Consider the following 9664-nt stretch of genomic DNA (forward strand, 5'->3'; position numbering starts at 1 on the left):
CAACTAACATGGTTCACACAGGGTCAAATTAGCAATTTAGTGTCTATAAACAGAGAGCGGAAGATCATCAAAAATTAAAGAAATACTGTAAAATGAAATATGAAGACCAAACCAGTGGAGAACAAGGAGGATACAGAGGAAACAAAAACAATGCCAAGATAGGGGTACTATGGTTTATAGAGAAAGAAGGGGACATATGTATATGTGTTTCGGGTTGGAGGCGAGGGATATTCTGGAGATGACTGAGCTCTGAGAATGTTAAATTCTATCTACTGTAGAATGTAAACAGCCGATATTTAAAATTTAAAGCCAAGAAGAAACTTTATAATTATATTCTTTAGGAATATGGATGGAAATACCAGGCTGCCCTTCCCTCCAAAAATCAAAACCCACCTCTAATAGTTGAGAGTAGTTGCCTCAGGAGGATGGGCCAGGAATTATAGTTTTCTCTCTCTTATGCAGATAATAGCAATGTAGAAAGAGGTGCTTGTAAAGTAATGAAGTGGTTTATAAAGTATACACTGAAGAAGGCTAAGCATGAATTAGCCAATCAGAGTTCTAGAAGTGAGTGTTCATTGCTGTAGATATTTTCTGATGGTTTTAAAGTTGTATTGGGGGAAATAAGGAGTGCTAAGGGAGTTATATCACAATTCTTTTCCCCTCTAAGGAAGGCAGGAATGGAGGGAAGATGACATCACAACTAGCTTTCTGTGTGTCCAGAGGATTATTGAGTAACACTGAGAACAAAAATTCTGGATTGGAAAGTAATAAAATATAGAGAGAATCAAGTCAAAAGAAGGATAGATAGCCCCTTTACGTGGAAGGAGACCTATTCTTCAATAATTGCTTTTTGAGATATTTATAGAGGTGAGTCTGTGAGATTCCTATGACGGGTAACATTCAGTTCACAGCATGTCAAGCATTCTGGTCCTGTGAATCTGCCAAAGAAAGTTGAAGCAGTCTGCATATGAGCTAAAATGAATTTCTTATCAGCGAACTCCAGGGACTATCAGCACTCTGACAACACACTCTAGGCACTCCAAATACTGTCTGGGCTGTGTCACCTGCCCAAGTTTGAATCTATCATTAGCGAGGGGAATGTCATCACTGGGAATTAAATTCATTCCTTATACCTGGGAGGAAAACTGTCTTTCCTTAGGTGAATTAAATTCATTCCTTATACCTGGGAGGAAAACTGTCTTTTCAAAGGACGTTGGTATTTTGTGCAAGGAAGAAAGGATGGGTGACTTCAGGAGATATTCTGCTACTGTTACATTTCCGAGGACTTAAAAGTTTGCCTCTCACTTTCAAGTACTTATAGTTCTTATTTAGTTTCTCTGACCACAGGAAACTGGGCTAAAAAGTTTAGGACAGTGCTACAAAATAGTAGAGATATTATGCCACTTTTGCTTTTGAATTTTAAACACGTTTGAAGTTGATATATTTTGCCATTTAAAACAATTTTTTCTGTTTTTCTTAATAAAAGGGTTTATTTTTAAAAAATAAAATTTAAAATTAAAAAATTTAAATTTGATTACTTTTTCATAACTATCACATAATTTTGCAAGTTTTCCACTCTATATATTGTTTTTCTTCTATTAGTATGAAAAGATTAATAATAGATTTATTTTGTAGAGACAGTCTAATATTTATGAAATAATTTTGTATCAATCATGGTGTATTCTATAAATGCACCTCAATATTAATATTGTCAGTACTTTATATTTAGGATTTATAGTTTATATTAATATATAAGATTTATCTACCATTTTTTCACTTCACGTACACTAGTTCATGGTTTTCGTATCAAGGTATCCTATTATCTAAGTTTACAAAATGAGAATTGTTTTTTCTCTACTATTTGCAAAGGTTTAAATGATAAAAAGATTAAAAATACTTTCAAAGTTGAAATAGCTTATGACACAGTGTGAGCCTGAGACTTTGGGAAATATTTTATTTTTTTAATTTCAACAACTTCTCTCACAATTATTATTCTTTTTATATTATAATTTTATGGAGTTATACTGTTATGTATTCTTAAAAATCAGCTATTTTAACCAGATTTTAATGTATTTGTATAAGATTATGTAATATATTCAAAATAATTTTTTCCTTTATACTTTGATTATATGCTTGTTCTTATTTCTAAATTAATATATTTATATTCTAATTTTAGTTGATTAGGATGACTAGAGAAATATAGTTTTGTAGTTTGTATATCAGCTAGTATATTTGGTTGTTTGGAGTTCTTGTTTCTTCTAGAAAGAAGTTTATAACAATATCGAACAACTAAAATTTCTTTCAAATTTTAGTTTTATAATTTTTCTTCATACATTTGAGGTTATGATAAAGGAACAATGAAGGAGCAGCACTACATCAAATTTAAAATATATGGCTGTGAATATAGACTGAGTTCAAACCAAATTCTTGTACTTAATGACTCTAGAACTTAGAAAAAATTATTTTATCTCTGCCTTCCTTTTTTCAACTTGAAATGGATTTTATAATGACACCCAACTTTTAGGGTTCATTGGGAGTAAATTAATATGTATAAAGAGTTTAAGAAGATACTGCCATTGTGTGCAATTTCAAAGAATATTAAGAGAAAAACCAAGACATTATTAGTTTTAGTGCAAATGGTAGGCTTCCTCAACAATAGTGATTGTCTTTGTCATATTTACTGATTTATTTTTTTAACCTTAGATTGTAATTTGTCCAATATTTATATCTCCCTTTCTGTTTTGTTGTTGTTGTTGTTGTTGTTGTTGTTGTTGTTGACACTGTGTAATATCGTACTCTCCCTTAAGTTGGTCCAAAGCAACAGGAACCTTGCTATCAGCCAGGTCCAGGACTACTGTTGCTAGAATGCAAGCAGGCTTTCATAATGAGTAGAAGTAAAGAAACAATGATTTGTAATTATATAAGTTATTGTTTACATATAATTTGAACGGAATAAATGAGAGAAGCAATAGAACTGCAAAAGCTAAACTGTCTCCTGAGAGCACAGGCTCAACTTTTTTTCAGGAAATGCTTCCTCTTTTGAATTTTTTTTCTATGTCTTGATACAACTCCTCCCCACTCACAATTTGTAGCCTCACCATTAATTTTATTAGATACTGTATTATAGTCTCCAGGAGAAAGAACTTATAGGAGATTTTATATATATGGGATATATGGGGGGGGGAAGGTGGAGGGAGAGAGAGAGAAAAATTTTAAGGAATTGACCCACATAATCGTAGGGCTTGGCAAGTACAAAATCTGCAAGATAGGCCAGCAGGTTAAAACCTCTGGCAGGAGTTAATATTGCAATCATGAGTTTGAAGGAGATCTGGAAACAAAATTCCTTCTTCCTCAGGAAACCTCACTCTTTGCCCTGAAGGCCTTCAATTGACTGGATGAAACTCACCTACATTATGGAAAGTAATCTGTTTTACTCAAAGTCTACAGACTATAAATATTGATCATATCTTAAAAATACCTACACAGCAAAGTCTAGATTATTATTTGACCAAATAACTGGGCACCACAGCCTAGTCTAGTAGTCACATAACATGAAGCGTCATAGTTGGAGCTTTTGTTATCAAAGTGCCATTGCTCTCTCGCATGGAGTTTACTGCCAGGCTGTTTGGACCGGACCTTGTGCAGTGGGGCTCTACCCAATGAGATTCTTTTGAAGTTTGATTATCTTCACACTTGTGGCCAAGTGTAGCACTTTCCATCATTATGCCTGTTTTCTCTACCTATGATGACTGTAACTCTTTCTGAGATTTGCATTACAAGCTTTATTTTTTTTCTCTAGAAAATACTTATAAAATATGAAGTAAAAGTGAAAATAATGTCATAAAGAAGTTCAAGGATTTTTGGAGCATATAAACCACAGATATAAGCTATTATACTGGAATTATCAAAATTAAATTTTTATAATTTTAAAATTATTTTATCAATTTGGTCAATAAAATGGTATCTTTACACTCTTTGTTTCATAAATACACAAAAATTTTTAACAAAATAATTTTTAAAAAGCAAGAAACTAAAAAGCAAATTGTTGACATCGTTAAAAAACAGGCAAAGGTTGCGAAAGTGCTACAGTGTAGGGAGCCGAAGACAACATGATAAATGAATGTAATGTGGTAACATAGACAGAATCCTGGAGTTGAAACAGAACATTAGAAAAGAAAAATCACTGTGGCCAGGATATGGAAGCAACTGAAGTGTCCTACGATAGATGATTGGCTAAAGAAGCTGCGGTACACATATACAATGGAATATTACTCAGCCTTAAGAAGAGATGAAATACTGCCATTTGCAATAACATGGAAGGACCTTGAAATAATCATACTAAGCAAAATAAGCCAGACAGAACAGGTTGAAAATCACATGATATCACATATGCGGAATATAAACCTAAAAGCAACAAGTGAATAGGACAAATAAACAGACTCATGGACATGGACAATGGATTAGTGGTTACCAGAAGGGAGGGGGGAAGAGAGAGGGAGAAAATAAATAAATAAAATGTAAAAAAAATTATGTATATATAGTATGAAAAAAAAATAAACTGGCAAAAAAAAATCATGAAATCTGAATAAAGTATGGGCTTTAATGAATAAGAATTTAGTAATTTTGGTTCATTAGTTGTGACAAATATGCCATAGTAATGTTAACAATAGGAGAAACTAAATGTGGGATATGTGCAAATTCTCTAATATTCTTGCAACTTTTCTGTAAATCTAAAATTATTCTAAAATGTATATTTTTAAAGTTATTAGAAAAAAAGCAAATTGTTAAATTTTGCTTGCAGCTATGAAAACTAATAAAGACTAGATATAACCTCTACCATAAATTGCTAAAAAGTTATTAAAGAAAACATGATAAAACCATTTTCGGACATTCAAATACAGATGGCACGGGCCTATGATCCCTAAGAGAAGGAAAACAAATGAGGTAGGCCAATGATTTCCCCCACTTTTGCACGGGAAGAGAATTTCTGGACCCCAGGGACATGATGAAGGAACCCAAACAAAGCCCTGTGGCCTCACTGAAGTGAGGTGAAGATTGAAGTTTGGGGGAGTTCAGGCAGCAGCATTTATAGGGCTGTGTGACAGAATGAAGAAAGCTATGCAGAATATTGAGCTCCAGAATACAGAGTAGGCATCTCCTTGAGTCCTTCTTGAATAAGAGTTCTTACATGTGTAAAGTGAAAGACTAACCAGCCAGCAACAACCCACCAAGGAGTTCTAAGTTCATTATTATCAGAGCTCCCAATGTTAAGGAGCTGTTTGAATTCCAGTCAGCCAAAGCAGAGAATCTTCACTGATCACTTGGAATTTAAAAGGGATGCCAAGTGGGTCACACCTTAGTAGTAGAGCTAAAATACCTCTGAATAGAAGCTATTCCAGGCCCTCCCTGGAAGTACTTTAAAAAACAGGCTTGAAAAGAATCGAACTAATCTGCGAATAACTACATGCCAAACAAAACAAAACAAAACAAAAACTTAACTTTCTTTATAGAAAGACATAACAAAAAATAAAACCAACAGTGCAGTTTTCAGAAAGTTCAGCACTCTACATGGCTCATAGAGCTGAATATAAAATATGAAATTATAAAATTTGTCACAGATGAACAAAAATATTTTGTAGAAAATTTTCATGATAAGTAATCACAAATCTCAGATAAGACAAAGAAATCAAGAATCAAAGAAAAAATAACTAGACTTTATCAAAATAAAAAACTTTTGTTCATTGAAAGTCACTGTTAAGAAAATAAAGATTTGAGCCATAAATTAGGAGAAAATATTGTTAAAAAATCTGAAAATATACTTGTATCCAGAATGTAATAAATATATATGAAAATATTTTTATATCCAGAATATGTAAACTATTTCTAAAATGCACAAAAATGGAATTTTTTTAATAAAAAAAGAACAACACTGTAAATATAGGCAAAAAATAGAAGAGGCACTTTATAAGACACATATATGAGTGGCCACTATGCTTATGAAAAAATTGCCCAGAAGGACTAGTTGTACAAATTAAAATCATGAGATAACATTACACATTTATTATAATGGTTAAAAAACAAAACTGAGAAAAATCAACTATTGGCAAAGATTTGGAACCATTGGAATATTCATAAATAGCTGGTAAAGTGACACCACTTCTTTGAAGTGCAGCCTTGCATATTTTTGCATGAACTTTCCAGAGAACCTACCAATTTCACTACCAAAAATTTACCCAAGAGGAATGAAAATATACTCAACATAAAAAAAATTTTCACAAATGTTCGTTGCTACTTCATAATCAAAGATTGGAAACTCTTCAGTTCTTCTTCAACAGTGGATACGTAAATAATTGTTACTTGGTCATGCACTGAGCTATTCATAATTTTAAAAATGAAGTAGTTTTAAGAGATACATGAAACAACATATTTGACTTTTAAAAATATCATACTGGAAAAAAGAAGTCAGAACAAAAAAATCATTTATATGAAATTTTTGAGAAGACATATCCAATCTATGGTGACAGAAAGCATGTCAGTGGTTGCCTGGAGCCAGAGATGTTAACATTAATGCACTTTTTTGGGTGACAAAGATGTTTTATGTCTTGATTATTATGGAGATTACCATGGTATTTACATTTTTCAAAACTCATTGAAATATGCTTATAAAATGAGGGTGCTATAAATTAATGTATATAAAATGTTCATCAAAGTTGATTTTTAAAAGCATATTATTTTAAATAGTAGCCAAGACATGAGAACAGCCTACATGTTCATTCATGGGTGAATGGATAAAGAAGTTGTATATATTTACAATAGAATATTATTTAACCACTAAAAAAAATGAGAAATCTTGGCATTTGCAACAACATGAATGGATTTTGAAGACATCATGCCCAGTATAGTAAGTCAGATAGAGAAAGACAAATATTGTATGATACCACTTATATGTGGAATCTAAAAACAAACAAACAAACCCACCAACCTCAGAAAAAGAGATTAGATTTGTGGTTACCAGGAATGAGGGTGGGGAGAAGGGGGATTGGAAGAGAGTGGACAAAAGCTACAAACTTACAGTTATGAGATGCATAAGTCACTAGGGATATAATAATATGCAACATGATGGTTATAGAGTTAACATCACTGTGTGTTATATATAGGAATATTGTTAAGAGAGTAGTTCCTAAGAGTTCTCATCACAAGAAGAAAATTTTTTTTCTTTTCCTTTTATTGTGTCTGTATGGGATGATGGATGTTAACTAAACCTATTGTGGTAATCATTGCACAATATGTGTAAATCAAACCATCGCACTATATACCTTGAATCTCATACAGTGAAGTATATCAATCATTTCTCAATAAGACTGGAAAAATCATACCATATTATCAAATATAAGGAAAGATTTATGTTAGTAAACCATAGTGGAAGATAATTTGGCAATGTACATAAGGAACCTAAAATGTATTTATGCCTATTTATGCAGTAATTCAAATTCTAGAAATATGTCCTAAGAAAGTAAAATAGCTGTATTAGAAGGCAATTCACTATGGTATTACCAAAACTGAAAACAAAATTGTTTAAAATTTAAATGTATAATATCATGAAAATGGACTTTTATATGATGTTTTTAATAAAAAATAAATGTTATATTTTTATTATTATACAAGAATACATGCTTATTTGAGAAAAAGTTGGCAAAAATATATTAAAAATTACCTGTAATACCACCTCTTGTATATTAAGACTACTATCTTATGGGGCTTCCTTTCAGTAGTTTTTATAAATGATACAATGTGTATTTATGTGCATCTGTATGCTTTTCATACATTATATTTCTTAAAACATGAAAAAACATTATGATATAGTAATAGGGATTATCTATGGGAGATGGGAATCTTGGTGATCTTTATTTAATTTTTTATCTTCTATTTTTGAAAAAATAAAATATTCATGTAATATAATCAAATGTATATAGGCATAAAGATGAAATTATATTTTTAATAAAAATAATATAGAGTAATGTTTTCTTCAACATTTCTGTATATGATTTCATCTTAATATCATTTGATGTTCTTACTAAGATTAGCTTTAGTAACCTTTTATTTTAACATTCTATGGTGTTTGTGCAAAAGTTTCTGTTTTGATATTTCACTTCATAATTCAAGTGTTAAAAACTAAAAATTTAACAGCGTTTTTAATTTCAATTTTTATTCTTGTTTTTTCTATTTTGAAACCACTTTGGTTTAGTTGGATTTTGGATTCTAGTACTTATTAATAAGAGATATTTTGATGCTAAATTTTAAGTGTGACATCCTTAAGTTAGTTACCCCAAACCTCAAATGAGTGCACACTATTAACAAGCAATATTACCAGTTTTTAATAATGTTTTCTAATCTCTAAATATATATATTTTTCATTTAATTTTCATTAACAACAATCTAAATAATCTCTTTTCCTTCACATTTCCTGGACCTACCTCTTTTATTTCTCCTACTTCATTTTACCAGTAGAAACCCTCAGATAGAGTTTATTTTTCCCCCACAGAAGCAACAAACCTACTTACATCTTTATGTATTTTCTGTCTTCTCTTCTGTTAAAACAGAAAATTCGACCCTGTTTCGATGACAGTTGGGCTTTTCCACATAAACTCTGAATTCCATCTCCTTTCACCTTTTCAAGGATAAAGCTTTTGAGTTCCATCCTCTCATTGCATTATCAAGTTCTGTCCACTGGTGGCTGGATCATTTCTAAAACCTGAAAACAAACAAACAAAAAAACAAAAACAACAACAACTGAAGCAATAAAATTAGCAATAATACTTTTTCTTTTTTTTTTTTTTGTCTGGATTAGCTGCTTCCATCATTTCCCTATCATTCACTTATTCCAAACAGGCTTTTATCCCCGCCATCCAATGTTGTCTCTTAGATGTTAATGTGACAAATATGCTATCAAATCTAACAGGTCTCTATCTTCATTTTACTTGACCTCTTAGCATCACACACCACAGTGAGTGCATCACTGTCTCCAACTAGAACTCTTCCTCACTGGGATTTTGTGACACCACTCTTTCTTCTCACTGGGTCACTCCCATTCTGTTTTGCTAGGTGCTTTTCCTTAGAAATACTCCAAATTTTATGTTGACAGCTTTTTATATTTCCAGCCTTGTCCTCTCCCCCAGACTTGCAAATCCAATTGCTTTTTTGATAACTCCAATTAAATGTATTATAGAATCTGAAAATTAATATAATGAAAAGCAAATACTATTTCTTCCTTTTAAAAATATATACATTTTGCTTATTTTAAGTGTACTTCATTTGAGTGAATGGCTTTCACAATCCATTCAATTATATAAACTCAAGATCCAAGAGCCACCTTGATGCTTTATTTTTAAAGGCCTCAAGAATTAATCCAAGAACAAACCCAACCAAAAAAGGGCCTAAAAAAAATCAAAAACCGCCCCAATTGCAAAAAAAACGGAAAAAGGCTAAAAAAAAAAACGGAAAACTGAAAACAAAAAAAAAAAAAAAGGGCAAAAACCCAAGTGAAAAAAATAACCAATTCCCAAAACAACCGAAGAAGCCCCCAAATTCCCTTCCCTCCTCAACGGTGGCCCCCAAAAAAACCTCCTTCCAAAAACCTGAAAATTTTTTTATTATTGAATCCAAA

The sequence above is a fragment of the Pteropus vampyrus genome, unplaced genomic scaffold (genome assembly GCF_000151845.1).
Source record: "Pteropus vampyrus isolate Shadow unplaced genomic scaffold, Pvam_2.0 Scaffold24, whole genome shotgun sequence".
NCBI classification, from domain to species: Eukaryota; Metazoa; Chordata; class Mammalia; order Chiroptera; family Pteropodidae; genus Pteropus; species Pteropus vampyrus.